We start from the raw sequence: 22,540 nt of genomic DNA on the forward strand, positions 1-22,540 counted from the left end.
AATTTTTGTACTCTCCAGACTTGTCTTGCCACTGGGATGGGAAATAGAGAACACTGTCTCAGGACTGAGGCGCACCTCAGAGGGAGACTGCTTTGAAACAATAGCTAGCTCTTCTCGGTTTCCTTAGCTCCTCACTGACAGCCCTGTGCCTCCCAGTACCAGAAGGGAAGAGAACACGAGATAAGTTCTGTGCTACCACATTTTGGGGATGGGGAAACCGAGGTTTAGAAAGGTCGAACAGCTTGCCCCAAATAAAGAGTTGGGAGAGGGCCTGGCCCTCTCAGAGCCTTCCTCTTGGGCCTGCTTCTTAGCCTCTGTCCCGAGATGCTTCTGTCTCCTGCCTGTCACTCAGACAGTCCTTCTCAGGGACTGAAGGCAGACCACCCTCTCAGCAGTGCCCCCACCTGGCTATCTGGTGCAAACTGCTCTTGGTTGGATGGCTCTGACAGCTTGGGCTTCTTTCAGTGGGTCAAAGGTTACAGAATGTTTCACAGTGTCCCCAGTATCCAACACCCTCCAAACACACATTGGGTAATGGATAAGACTCGGGATATAAAACAGATGAGATCCAAAGCGCTAGCTTCCCGATTGAATTCTCAAGTTAACCACGATGCCCTGGGCTTCATCTACCCTTCTTTGCAGGCCCCGGACTGTTTTTTTTTTTTTTTTTTTCTTTAGAGCAGGTATCCCCTATTCTACAGGATTCCCGCCCCTCCCCCCCCCCCGTCCCTGTCCCAACCCAGATTTGGAGAAACTCAGAATTTCTCATTCACAGAACACCAGGACATGGCAGATGATTAAAGTTCAACAGAGCAGAAGGCCTTTAAATAGCAATGCTTCATGTGCCAGAATCCACATCTGGGGGAAGGGAGCGAGCCCTACCAATGGCCAGCCACTCAGACGTGACTTGAAAGCATCTGTGGAGTGCTGTTTGCTGGGTGTTTGCTGTAGTCTCCCCAGGTGCCTGCGCCACCTACTAAAGGCAACCCCCCCCAAAATTCCAACATTGGTGCACCCCAAACAATACAAGAAAATACATGTAACCAGATGTCCCGGGATGTGGAATGAGGTTCCACAGATGAAACGTTCATGTGTAATTATGTAACTGATACAAACACCTTTAAGTGAGTTACCAGTTGCTCTGTTAAAACTCAATGTTTTCTAGGCCTGGGTTGATGGCTCGGTTGATAAAATGCCTACTGTGTAAGCAAGAGAACCTTCAATCAGATTCCAAGAATTCACATAAAAAGCTGGGCATGGCAGTGCAAGCCGGAACCTCAGCCCCGGGGGAATATGTGGGGACAGACAGGTGAATCCCTGGAGACCATTGGTCAGCCAGCCTAATCCAGTCAGTAAGCTTCAGGGTCACTCTGACACTTAAAGTGACAGTCAAGTAAGGGAAGTCACCTGTGGTGATTGTCTCTGGCATTCAAAGACAAAACAAAAAAGAAGCCTCAAAGCCCATGTACCATCCTCCTCCTCCTCCTCCTCCTCCTCCTCTCCCTCCCCCACCCTCCCCCTCCCCCTCCCCCACCCCTTCCCCTCCCCCACCCCACTCCCCCTCCCCTCTCCTTTTCTCCCCACTTCCCCTCCCCCGCCATCTTCCTCTTACCCTTCTCCTCCTCTTCCTCCTCCTTTTCTTCTTTAGCATCTTTGAAACTTAATAAGAAACGTGGTCATTTTAGCTACAAGCAGCTTCGGTTGTGAATAAGAGGTTATCTTCCCGTCACATGCCCACCCCTTCCTCAGACCTTATTTCATAAATGCATCTCTGAGATGACACTGTTCTGAGGAAGGCTTGGAGTTTGGAACCCTCCTGTCCCTTGAAATGCCTCTTCTGGGAGTCTGCAGTCCACAGAAAGAATCCTCAAGCTTCTAGAGGGAATGTTCATAAACCTCACAGTCAACCTCAGACTTTGATGAGGGAAGGCCAGTGCTTCGGGCGGGCAGGCGGGCGGGCGGGCGGTCGAGGAGCACATGGCCTTTCTGCATTCCTCCTGCGGCAGCAGGGCTCCAGATAACTTTTTCCATGTAGCTGTCCAACCCTGTCCCTGCAAGACCTGTTCTTTTTTTTTTTTTTTTTTTAAACAAGTCAGTAAACTAACTAGAAGTTCTGTCAAATCTGGTGTCTCTATATAAATGGGTACAAATTTAACTTGACACGTTAATTTCTTTCTAGAAAACAATTTATATTCATAGAATATCTGAGTTGGATGGCCTTAATGGTCGCCCTGCACAGACCAAGCTCATGCCTTGGCCAAGTCACTTCTAAAGAAGCCTGTTTTCCTGAGCCGCCATGATGACGCTCTGGAGTCAGACCCTTTGTGCCTTTTGTACTTCCTCCCCCTGGGACAGCTGGGCCTAGCACTGTCTCATCTGCCTGTAGTGTAGGTAGATTCTCCAAGAGAAGGAGAGTAGAGACTAACTAAGGATGTGCTTTAGTGCTGGATTCCTGGGATCGAAAAACAAAATCCTTTATCAAGGAAAATGTCTGGTATGGTTAACTCTATATTTCAATTTTCTTTTTATTGTGGCAAAATGCTCTGACAAACGCCACTCCAGCGAGAATGGGCTTATTCTGACTCACATTCATCCCCATGATGGGTAGGGAAGTCTCGGCAGTGGAAGCTTTAGGGAGTTGGCCATTTTGCATTCCAAGGAGCTAGAGGGAAATGCTTGCCTGCTAGTGATTAGCTTGCTTTCAGCACTTAGGATACTCCCGTCCTCTGGATGATCACACCACTGCAATTAATGCAGCCAAGATAACACCACCACCACCACCACCACCACCACCACCACACTTAGGCACACCTCCCAGGCGATCCTAGAATCTGTCAAAATGACAACACACACCATCCCAGGCTCTGTCCATCCGAAGGGACTGGGTAAAGCTTGAATCCAGCCAGTTGAATTTCAGAGTCCACACAGCACACTGCTAGAATATTTTCACAAACCCAAGAAGGAACTGGGACAAAATGTCCGTTTCAAGAGGGAGATTAGAATAGATCGTTAGCATGGAGAACTAGAAACTGATTTATTTTGGTCACCCAATAGCTATAGTGATCTATATCTGTATTTCCCTGTTCTTTCTAGAAAGCCCAGCATTGGTAGTTTCACTTTAAATAGATGCAGAACCAAAAAGTTGCTGTGCCAGCCACCCGTGAAATAGGATGATGCCAATCACGGCTCTAGAGGAGCAGCAAGCACAGGATGGGGGCAGGAGCTAGAAATGACAGAGAAGGACACAGAGGCCGAGAGGCTGAGGACACATGAAGAGGAGAAACCCAGCAGAGTATGGGGAAAGCAGGAGGGGTGTGGTCTCATAGCGTCAGTGTCCGGGACACGGGGTAAGGCCTCGCCAGTGAGAAAGCTCCCATCTGCTCAGTGACAAGAAAGTTCAGAGTCGAGTCCGCTGCAGACAGAGGCAGGCGAGAGAGATGTGATAGGCAATGAAGGCCTGATAGAGGCTAGGTCAAATCAGTGCCAGGATCTCATAGCACACCGCTCCCCATAGCCAGTCTGTCTTCCCAGACCTTCTGTGTAAGTCAGTGACATACAGTGTGCACAGTGACCGGCACAGGTAGTTCATTCACTAAAGTGTTCATGTTGTCAACCTGGGATCATTCACACAGCCCCTATTACTTATCTGTCCATCCATTCATCTGTCTGTCCACCTATCCATCCATACATCCATCCATCCATCCATCCATTCATCCATCTATACATCCATCTATGTATCCATCCAGGCATCCATGCATCCATCTATACATCCATCCATGTATCCATCATCCATGCATTCATCCACACATGCATCCAGGCATCCATGCACCCACGTATCCATGCATCCATCCATCCATCCATCCATCCATCCATCCATCCATTCATTTATTTTTCTGTGCATGTGTGTTGTATATGTTTCCGTGTTTGCATGACCATAAATGCACACGTATGTATGGAGGGTTAACATAGATACTGCGAGTCTTCCTTAATCACTGCTATCCTTACTCATGAATTTGAGCTCACCACTATGACTAGTCAAGCTGGCCATCTTGCCCTAGGGATCCCTTGTGTGTGCCCTTCAAGCTTTGGAATTACAGTGTGGTTACCATGCCCGCTCAACATTTACCTGGGTGCTGGAATTTGAACTCATATATTCAAAGCAGTCACTCTGGCTACTGAGCCATTTTCCCAGCTCTCCTTACTTCCAGCTACAATTTCTTAGCCATGGCTTTTGGGAACCTAAAGTACCCTTGACAACCAGCTTTTAAGAACTACATTTTAGAAGACAGGGTGCTTCCTGGAGGGCAAATATTTCTGATGCTGAAAGATTAAAGTGTGTAGAATTGTGGGTAAGATGGAGAAATTAAAAATGCATGGCATGGTTCACAGAATCACAAGGATCTCTGATTTATCAAATTAAAAGACACATTTTTTTAAAAAAATTGCAATCAGTGGGCTTTTGATTGACTTCAAGGGATTACTTTATTTGAACAAACATGTTCTCATAATGAAAAACAAGTCTTTCTCCCTCCTTTTAGAAAGGAATCTATTCCACAAATTTCCTTCAAGTAGGCAAAACCAAGAACAGCTGCTTTCCCTGTGTGGAGTGTCAGGTTACCTGTGTTAGGACTTGCTTCAGTTTTCTGTCCCTTCTGTCACCCGCCATGATTTTTGCACCCAGACAAGTTCTCCCTCCACTGATAAGTCATGCGGAACAGTGGCCTAGAGGGAGGCCTCACTGACCTTAATTCTGTGGTTTCGGTTCATTCTTTCATTACATCATTGCAGGACAGTATTTTTTTTTTTTTAAAGACCTCATGCTGGCAAACAGGGCTTGACTTACTAGAACATAACAACTTTTTGGAGTCTCTGGGTCTGTGATGTAAATTGCAGTTTGTTTTTAAGAGGCTTTCGTAACCCACTATGTAAATACACTTATTTGCATTATTTCCAAAACACTTGATTTGAAGCCACAGTCCTTCCAGCCTTACCTTCCATGTGGTGTGACACTAAGGATCTCCAGGCTTGAATTCCAGCATGCCACTTTGTCATCTTCAAACTTAGGGAGAGCTGGAACAACCTGGCCACCTGCTTCGGAGGAAAGAGGGTCCCTGGCTCTCGGTTCTCACACACTTGACCTTTGTTGAGTTAAACTGCAGGGAACCCAGGTGAGCTGAACTTCTCGGGCTTTAGACTCAGTTTCCTAGGGGCTTCCATCTATTGGCCGCTTCTCTCATGCTCTCCTATGTTGGACAGCCCTCCTCCACCTGCTCCATTCTGACTTTCTGCTGGGGCCACAGGTGAGCGTCAGCAAAGTCAACACTTTGTGGTGATGCTGGGCTCCCACGCCGGATCACAGCTTCTGGGGCTGTTGATCTATCTACCTACCTACCCTTGGTTCAGGCTGTGGGGCTGGCTGCTGGACCATTTGGATTTTGCTTGACTTGGACTCCATTTTAAGGGAGGAGTTGGAGATGCCCCAGGACAGATAAAACCAAAGAGAAGAAACACTTGAATCCCTTTTGAGCAAGCCCTCTGCCAGGTGTGCCAACTTGCTTTATATATTTCTTCATACATACACGCATGTATGCACACACACACACACACACACACACACACACACACACACACTGGGGATTGAACCAAGGGATTCATGCACACACGCTAGGCAAGCATTCTACCTACCACTGAATGGCATCCCAAACCTCTATTTATTGATTGATTGGTTGGTTGATTGATCTGGATTGGTCTCACTGGTCTGGAATGCACTGTGTAGCCCAGAGAGACCTTGAATTTCTGATCTTCTTGTCTCAGCCTCCCAAGAAGTTGGGATTACAGGCTCTCTCCACCGGGTTCAGTGTAATTATTCCTCTATGTAGCCTTTGATTGCTCCCTCTGTGATTATAATTCATTTTACCAACCACTTCTCCCCGTTTTTTCATCATTTAAAGCTTAAATAGAGACAATAAAGGGAAAGAATTTTAAAGAAGGGGGGAGGGTCAGATACCATTCGTGCCCCAGGGAGCTCTGCCTCCCTCTGTCTTGCCTGTCAGTCAAGTTCTTGATCCAGCGCCAAAGGAACCTCTTAACCTTGAAGACAGTTTTCTGGGAGAGGATTTAATCTCACACCTAACATCATTATTCTTGGCAGCCCTGTCTCTCCATAGAGGTTAAAATTCCCTCTTGGGAGGTGAGACCTCAGCCCCAGAGATGGCTCAGAAAGGCCTGTGGTTGCCGTCTTATGATTGGCAGAAGAGCCAGCTCACCAGTTATAATTCCTGTTTTCTCATTTGCATAACTTTCTCACGCCGAGGTGATTGAGGGGAATGCTGGGTAGTCGTTCTCCTTCCATCTTTCCAGTCTGACTTCATAGCTCGAACAGACTGGAGCACGCTCTGCTTCCATTTTGGTTATCATCGTGAAGCGTGCTTTAAATGTCTTCTCTTCGGGAATGCTCGTCGTACATAGACATCGGTGCGCCCTGCCCCAAAGGCATCCCAATAGCTGTGACAACAGAATGTGAATATTTATATAACAGGAAGGGGACAATTCGGGAGGTGAGGAGGTGCTTCCATAAGAGCACAGCTTCCACAAACTTAAAGGTCTGAGTTCAGCTCCCTGGCATCCATATAAAACCTGGGAGAGGCTGTGAGTGCCCATAACCTCGGCACTGACAGATGTAGAGACAGTTCCTAGGAGCTTGCAGGCTAGCAGCCTTGCCAAAAAACTTAAAAAGCCTGCAACTACACTCTACAACCTGCAGATGAGCAAACTCACCAGTTAAAATTCCCATTTGCATAATATTCTCAGAGCCCAATGCTCTGAGGTTTACTGAGAGACCCTGTCTGTGGGTGATAAGGTAGAGAGTGAGAGGGCGATTCTCCTCTTCCCTGGCGGACGGTCTCCTCAGTCAGGCATACACCTGCATATGCTAGTCACCAAAGGTAGGTAGGTAGATAGATAGATAGATAGATAGATAGATAGATAGATAGATCGAACTTTAAGAAAACTGTTGTGATTTAGGTCGTAAAGCATGGCAGAAAACAAATTCCTCAAAACCAGGTGGAAAAGGTTCTAGAACTTTTATTTATTCATAAACAGCAAAAAGCAAATAAATGGTAAAACGGGCCCGCACTCGTTCATTCACACACTCACACACACACACACACACACACACACACACACTCTCTCTCACTAACCTTTCAGCCTGGCAGGCATAGCCTTAGCTCCTGGCAGCACGGCAGCACACAGGTAAAATGCGACTCGGTGTTCCTGGCTTCGGATCCTCTGGAGCTGAGCTGCGCAGTACAGGCTTCACTGTCTACGCACCGATGTTCGAGTGAGCATCCAAGTGGGGTCCACGCAGATTATTTCTCAACTCGAAGTTTCTCTGCCGGGCCCTCGGGAGGTGAGTGATTTTGCAGTGCCAGACTAGAGTTTTAAAGCTAAATTCAGGCCATTACAATTAGGGTGCTCCACACATTATTTCATGGGATTCTTTATCATTCACATGGACACATGTGCTCTCTATGGCCTGGATTTTGTAGTTATCTAGGGCCATGGGCGGGGCCATGGCGTTGCCCACCATGGACTAGGGCATTGGGCATGAGTTTTTCTTTATCACTCATGACCATTCTCTAAGGCTGGGTTTTCATTACTATCTGTAGCCATAGGAAGTGAGCTGTGGCGGCCTCAAGGCTGAAGCCGCTGGCTGCTTTTACAGTATTGGGGAAAATGTCCTCTGAGGCCATATGTTCTTTACAGAAACCAAGGTGGGAGAACAATGTAGAGATAGATGCCTGTGAAAGATATGTTTGATCAGTTAATGGTATTGATAAAAGTGGAGTCTACTTGTCGGGGGAAGCCTGCTCCGGCCTTTTGAATGTGTGGGGAAGTTACATAAGAGTCTGGGGCCCCGGTAAGCCAACAAAACTTACCTTTTGGCTTCCTGTTGAAAGACTTTTAAAAGTAGCATATATTTAGTTTGGAAAAGGCTAGAAACTGTGTTAGTTTTAGATGAACTATTCTCACCTATTCTGGCTACATCAATACTTTTTAAATATTCTTAAATAAATATATGCATGTTAGGTATGAGAAAAACCCAGCCTGTGTTAGGACACCATCTTGGGCAGTCTCACGAAAGCATGTGTCATGTAGCCACAATTAGAATAAAAATGTTGAAGTTCTAGAATGCCCGGATCCCTCTGTGGTCTTTACAGGTAACTCTCACCCCCACCCCCACCCCCACCCCCACCCCCACCCCCACCCCACCCCCACCCCCGAGCCATCTCTGATCCTTGGCAAGCTGAGGCCTGCTTTCTGTTCACACAGTGGGCCTTCCTGGGATGTCACAGAAACTCAGTCGCTTGCACATTCTATGGCTGTGGATTCTCACTCTCTTACCTCCTGAGAATCACATCTACTACAGGAGATTGCTGCCTGTGCTGACTAAATGTGCCAAAGCATGTTTATCCACACACGGGGGTAAGGACATCTGGGTGGTGTCTACATTTTTGGCAGCTACGAACAGAGAAGCTCCAAGCACCCATATTCAGGTTTATGTGTGAGTCTACATCTTCCTTTGTGCACACATTTAGGAGCGGCTCCCACCCCTAACTATGTGACTGTTGGCCCGTAATAAGTGAATGTTTGGTTTCATGTTTCAAGAAAAACACGTCGCCAAGCTATTTTCCAAAGTCATTGTCCTGTTTTGTGTCCGCAACAGCAGTGTGTGAGAGTTCCAGCCTCTCTGGAAATACTCGCCAACGCTTGGCATTGTCTTTTCGAGAGTGTTTAGCCATTTTAGTCTGCGTCGAGCTGAATCTCACTGTTGCTTTTTCTTGCATAATATTGAGCATATTTTTATTGAACTGGTAAGTTTTTAACCCTGTCTCAACTGTATAGAGCCAGGTCTCCGGTGCTCTCCAGGGGACGTGTGCCATGCCTAGAGGCTTCTTGGTGTCTCAGTTGGGTGTGTTCTTCTACTAGCTTCTAGGGGTCGGAGGTCATGGATGGTTCTATCCACCTCATAGAGTGAAGAACAGACCTGCCCCACCCCCGAAATGGAATTACCTGCCTCAACACCTCTACGATACTTACTCATCAAGGTGCTAGAGTGTTATCAGAAAAATTGAAAGCAGAGGCCAGCGTGACGGTCGCAGAGGCTCCGTGTGATATATACCATTTGTGTGGAATAAAGAAAGTGGGCCTAGGTTCCGACTCAGCCCTGAGAACACACACGCAAGTAACACTATACAGGTTGTATTTAAGAACATATGTGCATGTACATATAGGCATGTGACAGTGAATGGGAAAAGAGACCATGAATTTGAAAGAGAGCAGGGGAGGGTATACGAGAGGCTTGGATGGTGGCTAGGGAAGGAGGAAATGATGTACTTATATTATAATCTCGGGAAACAAAAGGGGTAATAATAACAACGGCTCCAGGAGACAGTTCTCTAAGCCTCCCCACATGTATGGGTGAGACCCAGGCAATCACAGCTTGGGTATTTGCCCACCACATCTGTGAGTAAATGTCAGCTCCTTGAGGCTTTCCTGTGCAGAGACCTTGGCTTACTGATGATCCCAAAGCTAGCTACGTTTGCCTCTAACCCCTGTCCTGGCAGGCCTCTGCATCTGCTGTAAAATAAGAGACAAAGAGAGCAATCAGTTGTGTGGCCATTTGGGGCTCTCATGGGATTTACCTCCTAAGTACCTGTGAGCACCATCCTGCTGTCCAGCAACATAAGGAAATCATTCATGATCCACTATGGGTGCACCAAAGGCTTATATGGATTTAAGCACCCAAGTGTTGGGGCTGGTGAGTTGGCTCAGTGGTTAAGAGCGCTGACTGTTCTTCTAAAGGTCCTGAGTTCAAATCCCAGCCACCACATGGTGGCTCACAACCATCCATAACAAAATCTGATGCTCTCTTCTGGAGTGTCTGAAGACACACTACAGTGTACTTACATATAATAAAAAATAAATAAATAAAAATAACCCAAGCGTCTAAACACCAAGAATAATTTTTTTCTCTCTTAAACCATTTATTTCTCCTGACCGGAAGGTGGGCATAGCTACAGGTGGATAAACACAGAACACTGCGTGCAGCAAGGCTCGAAGAACAGTAGTGCAGGTAAGTGAGGCCGGGACTTAAGTGAAGGTGGAACCATTCCAGCCCACATTGGCTGTGTTCATGTCATAATAGTTGATGCAGACCCAGTCCTGGCTGATGTGCAGGTGATCAGACAGCAGGCCACACATCAGCTTGATGTAGTGGTGGTTCTGGGCGCCAGGGATCTTGCCGATGCTGTGCAGGCTGCAGAGGGTACAGGGGTCGTTTGTGCCGCTAAAAGTCATGAGCTGGTCTGGGACCACGCACACTGCGATGTACTGTGTGGGCTTGCCGGTGGCCTGCAACAGCTGCTGGGTGAGGTCGGAGAGAAACCCCTCTGGCACCGAGGCGCAGAGAACATTGGTGTTCATGATGAATGAAGGCATGGTGGCGGAAAGACTGTGAGGGAGGACCAGAGAACGGTGCAGAGCACGGTGTGACCCAAGTCAGGGACCTGAGCTGTGTGACCCCAGAAATAAATTTTAAGATGCAATCAACAGACAGATGTGGTCCCTCTTAGAAGACTGTGACTTCCTTTAAAGACTGCTTGTAATTCATTTTAAGATTTATATTTAGCTTAATGCGGAAACAGAGCCATCCCTGGTTTATGGTGCCCAGAAGTTTACCTTCAGAATGGATGTAGGAAGAGCAAGGAGAGGCTGGGAGATGGCTCTCTCTGTAAAGTGCTTAGCATACAAGTATGAGAATTTGAGTTCAAATCCCCAGAATCCATTTAAAAGCTAGAAGCTAGTGGAGCTTGCCTGTAATCCAGGCTCTGAGGAAGTGGAGACAGGCAGATCGGGGTGGGGGCGTGGGGATGGGTGGGGGAGCCTCACTCGATCACCAGCTAGCTCCAGGTTCAGTTAGAGACCCTGTCTCGATAATAAGATGGACAGTGACTGAGAAAGACCACACACATGTCCATGTGCGTGTACGCGCACATACACACATGCATGTACACATGCACACAGCCATACACACTCAGTGTGGGGATGCACACACAAGGAGGCAGAAAATAACAAGTGACCCCTCGCTTACGAAAGCCAAATACTGCCCGGCATCATTCTCCTTATAATTATCAGTTGTGCAAAGAATAGCTTCACTCAAGGGCAGCTGTGTGGCTGTTCCTCTCAGCTCTCTGCCAGAGGCTTTGGTAGACATAGAAGAGGCTCGGGCTATGGCTCCCATGCCCCTGGAGTCCATCTTGGCACAGAGATACCCTGGAGGGTCTCCTGTAACCACGGAGCCATCAGTCAGCTGGTGGTTCATAAGCCTGGACTACCAGTTCCTTGTAGGGCCACACCCCTCACGCTGACACCCACACACCCCCCCACACACACAGGAAGCCCTAAACGCTCTGTCGAGTGATTCTCAGTCTTTCCGTGGTAAATGACATTTTTCCAAATCCCAAGCCTACTGCCGACCGATGCTCTGGCAAAGCACACGAAATGATGTGTGCATACAGCAGCGGTGCCGAACCCTTGTGCAACATTTTAAATGCTTTCCTCCAACTCCTGCGGCTATCTCCCTGTTGACTAAAAACAACAGCACACCCTCTAGAGCAGCCTTGGTCACAGACCACACATTAGCCACGAGGAAGAAGTGGGTGTGTCGTGTCTACAGTGACTGAGCCCACAGTTCACACTCAGTTGGGTAACCAAGTCCTGGGACCATGCAGTCATGCTATCGAAGAAGTTACCAGCCCCACCCACATGTGCTGTTGCTGCCCCGCATCTTCTTCCTCCAGATCTGTTCTCTGCTCACTCACTGGATCAGTGAAGAAATCAAGGCAGAAAGGCGAGAGCCAGTAAAGGCGGATGCAGAGCTCTGGAGTGACCGAGACCCACACAGGATGCATCAGCAAGGGTGTGGCCCTGCTTACCTAGGGTCCAATTGACTCATCCAGACTATCTTGCTTGCCCCTCTGTGAGCTGAGCCTCGCTGGCTGAGTTCTCACACCTCTCATGATTGTCACTGGGTGGAACCTGCTACATAGCATCACGGTCAGGCCAGTGCTTCTTTAATTAGCATTTCAAGTTCACTGAGGTATGGCTCATGGGACTGCTCATCTCCTCCCCACCACAGCCACAGTTCTGGCAGCCCTGGTCACCAGAAGGTGGCCAGGTGAGATTACCTTTGCCATTCTGTGGCCAGCTGCAAACCAGCGACCTGGAGAGAAGTCGCCTATCCACAAGCAGCCCTGGGGATCCGTCTCTCCATGCAAAGCATTTCAAGGCACAGAGGGAACTGTCATGGTGAGAATTCTGCTGAGAATTCTGCCATAACTCAGGGTGAAACTTCTTTACAAGGAGCAACTTAGAAGGATGGGGAGGGCAGTGTTGATCAACTCCACAGTGTGTGTGTGTGTGTGTGTGTGTGTGTGTGTGTGTGTGTGTGTGTGAGAGAGAGAGACAGAGACAGAGACAGAGAGAGACAGAGACAGAGACAGAGAGATGAGACAGAGAGAGACAGAGAGACAGGGAGAGAGAGACAGAGACAGAGAGATGAGACAGACAGAGACAGAGAGACAGAGAGAGAGACAGAGAGAGACAGAGACAGAGAGATGAGACAGAGAGAGACAGAGACAGAGAGATGAGACAGAGAGAGAGAGAGAGAGAGAGAGAGAGAGAGAGAGAACACAACGGAAGTTCGCCTCCTGTCCTCAAGCTCGTAATCAATGTTGAACGCTGTGCAGGACATACTGCAGGAATTCTCAGTGATTCACGGCTTAACTACTCTCATGGAAGAACATGGATGGAGAGAAGCACTCTGTGTGTTTCGGTCGCTGCCGTGGTATTTTTAGCACTGGTTTCAGTGTTATGGTTTTTGATTACTCAGTAAGACAGGAAATTAATTTGACTCAAGATGAAGCTGTCACACCAAGGTCGAGAGCTTTGTGCCTTCCTTCCTTCCTTCCTGACATTTTGACATAAGCCTCTGAGAAATCAATAGTAAAGTTGAGCTACAGTGACCAGAACCACCATCTTCCTACCCTCTTCTGAGTTCCGTCCGACCGACCTCACATTGAAGTCCTCTTTCTAAAATATTCTTTGGGCAAGAGAGGCAGCCCACTGGGTCAGAGGGGTTGCTCTGCAAGCATGAAGGTCTGAGTCTGTGTGTCCAGATCACACATCAAACCCCAAGCATGGCTTCGTACGCCTGTAAACCCAGCAGTGCCTGGGCAGAGAGAGACTTGCAGTTCTGGATAACTTGTTCTCCCATCATCCAGCCAAAAGGATGAGAGCTTGCTTCCAGCTGCCAATTAAGTGAGAGATCCCGTATCAGGAAAAAGAGATGAAAAACAGAGGAAGGCACATAGCATCCTGTTCTGATCTCCATAGTAACATGTAACACACACACACATGTACACATACACACTCCTTCCTCACATACACCACACACGCACACACATACATACACCACACATACCACACACACACTACACCACACACACATGTACATACACACTCCTCACACACACCACATGTACACATACATACTCCTCACATACACACCACACATGCACACACATACATACACCACACATACCACACACACACCACACCACACACACATATACATACACACTCCTCACACACACCACATGTACACATACATACTCCTCACATACACACCACACACGAACACACATACATACACCACACATACCACACACACACACTACACCACACACACATGTACACATATACACTCCTCACACACACCATGCACACACATACACACACACTCCACACACACACCACACATGTACGCACACACACACACTCCTCACACAGCTTTTTTTTTGCTCAGAAATCTGCATATCTTGGAGAGTCGGCCTTGTAAAAGAGGTATACCTCTCAGGTATATCATTCTGTCCCTTTACTTATAAACGTATAAAGGGTCCTGAGAAGATGGTTTATTAGCCAACAAGTAATACAAACAGTAGCTTCAATCTCAGATCTGGTGGGTGACTTATTTCTGATTTGTCTGTCTTGGTTCCTCTGATAAACTCTCAGCACAATTTGACCCCCACCCCTGCAGACCACTGTTCTCCAAATTCCACGTTGGTTCTACACAGAGATCTTTCTGGCTCCACGTGTTTGCTGTATCCTGGTTCTCCACTACTGAAGTTTAGAGAGAAGCAGATGGCATAACCCAGGGAAGATCAGATAGAAGACATTTCAGGGAAAGGCAGTGGCGTTTGTTTTATTTTGTTGATGTGGGGGGAGGGGAGTAGTGTTTTGTCCATGTACGTGTGAAGGCGCTCACACACAATTGTGTAAGCCAGAGATCTGCCTCAGGTGTCTTCTTCAAACACTCTTTTATTTTTGCACTCAGGCTCTCTTACTGAAGCTGGGCATTACTGACCCACCTAGACTGCTGGTCAAAAGCTCCTTGAGGACCTTTACGTCCCCAGCTCGGAGTCTTCAGGTGTGTGCCACTGTGTCCAGTTTCTAATATGGGTGCTGGGGCTCTGAATCAAGTCTCCACGCTTGGGCACTATCTTATAGATTCAGCTATCTCCCCAGACCAGGACTGTCTGTTTAAATTAATTTATTGAGTGTAGATGGAGGGAGGGAACACATTCCATGGCATGAATGTAGAGGTCAGAAGACAACTTAACTTGTAAGCATTGGTTCTCCCCTTCTCCTATGTGGCTTCAGATACCAGACTCAGGACCTTTGCCTTTGACGGCAGCACCTTAACCTGCAGAGCCATCTCCCCTAAGCCAGCCCCGGGTGAGTTTTAATGCACATAGGAGACACTGAGGACATTACCCATCACTGTACCAAGATGGGCAAGAGTCAGAAAGGAAAAGATGGAACTTCTGACACCTTTAATGGCAGGGGTTGTCTTGGCTTTCCCCTACTATATGTGCATGTCTGTCTTCCCTGGTAAGGAAGCTCTCTGGCTTCACAGCTATGACTCATTGCTCAGGTCCACAGCAGCCGCTGTCTCCTAGTTACTACGGATACACAATAACAAGGACTCAAAGTCTGTCTGCAGCTTGTGCTTCTACTGACTGAGCATCTACACTCACGGTACTGTGTTCAACAATGACACCTCTCCACCCGCCATCATGGTCTCCTGGTTTTCTGTGTCTGAAATATATTTGGGCCTAGAGCTAGAGCATCCTGGATGCTCTCTCTCTCCATCCTGAAACATATTTGAGTGGACTTGCTTCTGTCAGCATTTGCTTTGAGGAGTCCTTTCCTCCTATCTTTGTTGATTCAACTTTATTTGGTTTAATATGTAAATAGCTCGAGCGCTCTTCCAGAGACTCCGTGTGATGCTTCTTTGCTACCTCACTGAACCATTCTAAACGGGCAGCCATGGTTGATTTTTGGCTCGACTGATGGCCGGTGATGGTTAGGAATTATGTGGAGCAGGGATGAGTCAGTGAGAGAGTTTTACATGGAGATCCTGGAAGGTCATGTCTTTGACATCCATTCATGACAAAAAGTCCCCCACGTGATTCAAAAGCCTCAAGCTATCCAAGGGCATATACCCAGATGGCAGCCTTGGGAAGCCCCAGAGGGAAGGCACAGCATCTGGGATGCCACTCAGCAGAAACCTGTCCCCGGGGCTTTGACCTTGATAGAGTAGTGGCTGATGAAGGAGTTTTGAGAAGCAGTACCTGAAAAATAAATTGCCCGAGACAGTGTTGCTTCCTCCTCTGTGGGAGAGGCTGCAGAAGGAAGGAAAAGGGTAGACCTTCTCTGAGGTCAAGGCAGCTCTGCGTACATGCTGCCTCTCTGGAGCAAAGAGGGCAATGTTTTTTGGAGGAGCCTGGCAACAGAACAGCAGCCAGGATGCTCTCGCCATGGAGGAGAGATAAGAACAATATGACTCATTAAATAAATCATTCTGAGAAAAAGCCTCTAGTTAACACACAGTCTATTTGTTCCACTTTTTAATTATATTTATCAGCCATAAAATCATTCACAAACTATTTACAGAATCGGCCATAGCCTGTAAACCCATGGCCAATAGACAAGCTACTCTCTGAGTCTAAGACAAATATCTTAAAATTCCCAAGAAATTCTGATGCGGTTTGCTGCACGAAGTGTTCTTTCTCCTCTTTCCATTCTGTGAGATGGTTCACTAGTCGTCTCTGGGATGCTCTGCCAATGCCTCGTGCTAGTACTGCCTGGTGGTTTGTGCTGATTAGGAGGAATGGTTCCCAGGAAGGGAACTTAGCCCAGGAGCCTGGGGCTGCTGAAATGTCTACCATTTGGTCCAGTGGATGCTCAGACTTCTCCCTAAAGCCTTCAGGTCACCTCACCAGACAGAAGGGAGTGGACCGCAGATGGAGACTGGGTTAAATCTCTTCCCTTTGGATGTTGAAGACAGCTTTCTGACCTCATGACGCAGTTAGAGGAGGGTGGCATCCATCTACAGCATCTGTTCTCACCTAGACTAACTACGTCTATGAAATCTCCAGTCCAGAAATAAACTAGAGTACTGAGAGATTAAATGCCCAGCCTGAACCGCAGCCAGATCCAGCCATTCCAGGCTACATTTCATTCTCTTTTCTTTGTCTCCTTACACAGAAGCTATAGAAAGTCTTATTTATTGATCACCTATAACACACAAGGCAGGGTGCTAGATGCAAGGGTAGCAAGAAGCATTGGACGTGGTTGACCAGTTGTCTATTGCTGCATAATAAACCACCACTGTTTACTTGCTTGAGATTCTATGGTAGGTCATGGCTGGGTGAGGGTTTCTCCTAATGTTTATGCCCCAGAACTCATTAATCTGGCATTTCTCTGGGGGCTAATATGTCCTCACACATCAGCAGGTTGGTGTCAGCTGTCAACTGGGTCAGGTGATTCCTCACAGGGAGGCAATATTTTGAAATGGCCAGCCTCAATACACAAGCACTTTTCAAGCTCCGTGGATTATGCTTGATGGTGTCCTATTGGCCTAAGCAAGTCACATGCTGGACCCAGAATCACCAAGGGAAGAAGTCACCAAGGGTGTGGGCGTACAGTGACTATGGTAATCTCTCAACCACAGTCTCACAAAAAGACAGGTTATGTGCATTCAAATGAAAATTACAACACAAGGCTTGCTCCTGCATTCAAGTCCCAGGCCTGGTCTTTTCTCTGTCCTCATCAGTCTGGCTCCCAGGTCCTGGCAGCTACTTGGTTCCCAGCAAGTTTTGATGACTCAAAGCATCCTAGAGATGTGAACTCTGAGCCTGGGACTGCTTTGCTCCTGAGCCAGCAGCTCTCAGTTGTTTGTTTTGTGTTCCTAGATAGCTTAAAAATATAGTAAAATAAAATATGTACCTGATAAAAGATGTATAAATACTGCATAGAATAAACATCTAAAAATAAAGGTCCTGCTGCCCCATTTTATCATCTACCCCATGGATTTTTTTTTCCTTTTTTTCTTCTGAAGACATCTCAGGGATATCTGAGCTCTCAAGACCTTCTCATTTCCTGCTCAAAACTTCAAAGCTACAGGATTTCTTTGGGTCTGAAAAGCAGAAGGGATGGCGTGGGCTGTCCAGCGGCTGTAATATTCTACGGTCTTCTCCTTAATCCCTCCGCAGCTGTCTGTGGCACTGGGATTTGTTAATCCCTCCGTCACCTCCTTCCCACTGGGACTGGTTCTGTTAGCTGGTGCTGATGGTTGTGCTGTCCTTAGCCAGCTTTGTGTATAAAGTTACAAGGTAGGTGACCCCAGAACTGTAGCAGACAGTGAGATGATACGTGGGAAGTATCATGAAGTCCTGGTACCTGCTACCGAGGGACAAATTTTCATCTCATATCCTAATCAAGATACATTTGCCTATCAAATAAGCAGTATTCATATGTTCTCATCACACCGTCTGTGCCCACATGGAAGAGTTAAACACTGCACTCTAGAGCAAGCAGACAGGGGACAGGTGTGTGAGACTACATGCCCAGGTGGCACACAGCAGGGACAGGCAGGCAGACACTGCCACAGCCTCCTCTGTGTGGAGAATGTCCTTAAGACAGCCTGGGAACAAGGGCAGCATCCAATGAGCATCTTCCCTTCAGGTTGGTATGGGCTAGGCCGCAGAGGAGCACGTGTCATGTCTGTGGGCCTGGACAGTACCAGTACCCTTTCTCAGGCATGCTTATTAGATCTTACTCGACCAACCCTTGCTCAGGGAGTTCACTTCCTGATCATCTACCTCAATAGAGCAGGTTACCCAGAGTGGAAACACACAGCGCCAAGGCACAAGTCGCTTTTCAGCCCCTTGTGTGAACTGCAGTGCTCATGGCAACGGCTCAGTGACTCGGAGCAGACACATGTCTTCTGGAAACCCCAAGCTACAGGCCTCGTTTCCCCACGTCTGCCCAGGCTCTCTCCAGGCCTAGCTGTGGAGGGCAGAAGGGCCCTGTCACTGTCCTCTGCTGACGCTAAAAGGGCTTATTTATGCCTGTTCTCAGGACAGACCAACTTCCTGGTAATGCCTGCATGCACCCTTTCTAGGACGATCCTTACCATTCTTTGGAGGAAAAACAAAAATTATAGATAACTTCCGGTGTTTCAGAGAGTCCCTTCCCAACCGTCTACCTCTGTCTCTCCCTGGATTTTCCACTCTCTTTTTGAATAGGTATTTCGAGTCCCATCATCTCTTTGTACCCTTCTTTTTGTTTCTGGGAAAATTTTTTTTAAAGATTTATTGATTTATTATATGTAAGTACACTGTAGCTGTCTTCAGACACCCCAGAAGAAGGCATTAGATCTCATTACGGATGGTTGTGAACTGTCATGTGGTTGCTGGGATTTGAACTCACGACTTTCAGACTCACAACCTTCAGAAGAGCAGTCGGTGCTCTTAACTGCTAAGCCATCTCTCCAGCCCCCTGGGAGAATTTCTTAACTTCCCTTCCCCCGACAGAGTGAAAATCCTCCTTCCCCCTTCCCCTAGGGCTTGTAGTTAGGCAACCTGGCTTTCATTTTCTCCTGATGCCTGGCTTGCTTCTCAGGCTGCCACATCCTCTGCGATCCTACTAACACCCTCAGGTGTCCTGAATCTCCTTGGCTAGCGCCGGATTGCCAATGGAACACACATTAGACTCGCTGGGAAGAGAATCTCCTTGAAGGATTGTCTACATAAGGTTGGCCTATGTGGGATTCTCACTAAAGTAATTGATATGGGAAGACCCAGCCCACTGTGGGCAGCGCTGTTCTTTAGGAGGGGTCCTGAATTGTGTAAGAGTGAAGAAGTCAAGCCAGGTATACGTATGCAAGCGCATGCATTTAGTCCTCTGCTCTTGACTGTCTGGTACTCAACTACTTGCCTCAACCTGCTCCTGTCATGACTGCCTGTAATCTGGGAGTATAAGCTAAAATAAACCCTTTCTCCTCTCACCTGTGTTTTGTGTGGTATTACATCACCCTTTAACAACAAAAAAGAAACTAGAACAGACTCTTTCTTAATTTTTTCAAATTAATTTTAAATTGACAGATAAAATTGTAGGTATTTATTATTCAGAACATGATGTTTTGAGCTCTGCCTGCTCTGAAGAATAGCTACGTGCACCTAATTAACACATGCAATGTCTCCCGTAATCATCATTGTGGGGCAGGGAGCATTGTTTTCTCCGAGAACAACCTATTATCCTGCTGTTGCCACCGTGAGACACAACAGTGCTCTCACAATTTATGTTTCTCGTCTACCTGTTATTTTGTGCCCTTTGAGCAATGTCCAATCGTCTTTTAGAAGAAGAGCCCTTTCATGTCCAGTGCACTCTGTCTGCACTGAAAGGTACATGATGGATTACATGTTTTCTTTCTTTCCACAGTTGGGAGCTATTACCTCTTCAAAGTGATGTGTCCCCTGTTTGAATAGCTTGTATGCAAGCAAAAGATTCTGCTGTAATCTAGCTCTGCCAGGTCAGAGACCCACCAGCTTCCACCGAGGGTCAGATGGTGGTGATTGGAGGTGGGGGAAGGGAAGGAGGTGGCAGAACCTTGGGTCCTTGAGCAGGAGAGCCTGATCATGTTTACAGAAGTAAGCACACTTTGCCTGAAGCAGTTCTCCTCTGATCTAGCTCCCACTGCCTTGCTTGTCACCCTGTCTCACATAGCTCTCCACTCCAGATGATGGAGCTAGAGATGATGGAGTTGGAGATGACGGTCTGCTGCTCATGCTGGAGTGCTCCCAGATGATGGAGCTGGAGATGACGATCTGCTGCTTATGCTGAAGTGTTGGAGGAGTCTCAGTGCATTTGTGCTCCCCAATTTCCTTGGCCCTTGCTACTCCACATGCTCTTATCTCTCTAGCTCTGCTTCCCAGATTTAATGGATTTAGATAAGGGACTATCGTTAAATATTATTTGAGATTGTCCTAGAAAGTTTGAGTACTAAAAGCTTGGATTCTGTTATGATTCTGAGAGATGGCAAACCCTTTAAGAGGGAGGCCTGGTGTGAGGTGATTTCATCATTGGGGATGCTGTCCTCTCATGACCTCAGTTATCTCTCCCAAGAGCAAACTGGTGTGAATTCCTCTGGCTTCTCACAGATGCTCCTATTGTCACTTGCCACATGGGATGTGGACCAAAGAACCTCCCCAGAGCCAAGCACCAGACCTGTGCATTTGTAGAACAGTGAGTTAATTTTGAACAGCTATATGGTGAACTGAATGAGTCTCCAAGCCATGATCTCACTACTAAAGGCACATGCTTAACTGTAGGCACTGGCACAGGGAGAGGAATTCATTTGTTCCTGAATCATAGAAGGGTGAGGTCAAGTGAAGGAACAAGAAAGATGACGTCTCAGGTGGAGGACACCTACCTACCACTCAGCACTGTCAGCCGAGTTCACGACCTTCACAGCTTCAGTGCAGGCAGATAACTAACTCTTCCTGGTCTCTGAAGTGAAAACTTTAAGGTTCTTTGGAAAGTCAGCTGTGTTGGATGGACAAATGCATGAAGGAGTATTTTCCTGAAGTCCACACAAGTGAAAGACTAAGGCAGACTTGTGAAGGAATGTTTCACTGAAGCAGACACAAGAGAGAGGATGTTCTGCTAAAGAAAAGATGTGAAAGGAAGAAGAACAAAGACCAAAATATGGACACTTTGCCCCTTCTTAGAATTGGGAACAATCACCCATGGAAGGAGTTACAGAGACAAAGTTTGGAGCTGAGACAAAAGGATGGACCATCTAGAGACTGCCTTATCTAGAGATCTACCCCATAATCAGCTTCCAAACGCTGACACCATTGCATACACTAGCAAAAGTTTGCTGAAAGGACCCTGATATAACTGTCTCTTGTGAGACTAGGCCGGGGCCTGGCAAATACAGAAGTGGATGCTCACAGTCAGCTATTGGATGGATCACAGGGCCCCCAATGGAGGAGCTAGAGAAAGTATCCAAGGAGCTAAAGAGATCTGCAACCCTGTAGGTGCAACAACATTATGAACTAACCAGTACCCCGGAGCTCTTGACTCTTGCTGCATATGTATCAAAAGATGGCCTAGTCGGCCATCACTGGAAAGAGAGGCCCATTGGACATGCAAACTGTATATGCCCCAGTACAGGGGAACACCAGGGCCAAAAAGTGGGAATGGGTGGGTAGGAGAGTGGGGGGGGGAGGGTATGGGGGACTTTTGGGATAGCATTGGAAATGTAATTGAGGAAAATACGTAATTAAAAAATATTTAAATAAAAAATGTGAAAGGACACGTGATGAAGGATTCTTTGCTAACAGTATGTGTGTATTGGTCCGCCTTACATTGCATATTTGAGCTCCATTTGTCGGGACTCTGAGGACTCGGGCTAATCTAGATACATGTGCTAAAACAAGACCCATGCTAAGGCAAGGCACATGGAAGACATGTGATGTTTGGAGGGTATAAATAAAACCTGATGGAGTGATGGGGAGAGAGAGAGAGAGAGAACTTGGTTTGTTGGTACACTTAACTGTGCAAGGCTTGTGGGTCTTGCATCTTTTCTGATCTCCACTTCCCCGAGAGAGGCACAGCTGAGAACTTCTCCTGGTGTTCCTGTTGGTCCCTCCTGCTGACTGCTGAGGCCTGGCTGACTGTGCCAGATTGTGTCACTGCTGTTGTTAACCCGTCTCTACCAAACTGGACTGTTGGTGTATCCATGAAATGTTTGTGAGTGAATCAAGCTGCCACTGCCTGCTAACCTGTGCACTAAAATGTCAATTTCCAGACAACATAGACAGGAGTTGCTCCAAAGAACCTTTCTAAACAGGTCCACTTCCCCGTATCCTTTCTTTTCCACCACCTCTGGTGGGTGGTGAGCTACAAAGGAGGTTAAAACATTTAAGAACCATCATAGAAAATAGGATTTGAAAAAAATTAAAGTTACACAGGTCTCTAGCCACTAAAAGCCTGAGGCATGGCACTCCAGTTGTGGCAACTGGAAATGTCTTCAGATAGTGCCAAATGTCCTCCAAGGGGCAAACTT

The 22,540-nt window shown here is 47.2% G+C and overlaps 1 long non-coding RNA gene and 1 pseudogene across 11 annotated transcripts in view; one reads left to right on the plus strand and one right to left on the minus strand.

The window, feature by feature from the left end:
* Gm32718 overlaps positions 1–21,111 on the plus strand; it is a 22,913-nt gene extending 1,802 nt beyond the window's left edge. The window contains exons 1-7 of one of the 11 annotated variants that reach the window (XR_001782690.2): positions 2,068–7,408; positions 8,332–9,258; positions 10,067–10,135; positions 11,862–12,369; positions 14,456–14,548; positions 19,909–19,999; positions 20,158–21,111. This is a non-coding gene — a long non-coding RNA (predicted gene, 32718). Of the gene's footprint in view, positions 1–2,067; positions 7,409–8,331; positions 9,259–10,066; positions 10,136–11,861; positions 12,370–14,455; positions 14,549–14,781; positions 15,392–19,908 lie in introns of those variants that run through there. The other 10 variants (XR_001782689.2, XR_001782692.2, XR_877954.3 and 7 more) reach the window with 10 other exon arrangements.
* On the minus strand, positions 10,032–10,584 carry Gm6990 (predicted pseudogene 6990; annotated as a pseudogene).
* Positions 21,112–22,540: the final 1,429 nt, after the last annotated feature.

This window comes from Mus musculus, chromosome 19 (assembly GCF_000001635.26).
Source record: "Mus musculus strain C57BL/6J chromosome 19, GRCm38.p6 C57BL/6J".
In the NCBI taxonomy this organism is placed as follows: Eukaryota; Metazoa; Chordata; class Mammalia; order Rodentia; family Muridae; genus Mus; species Mus musculus.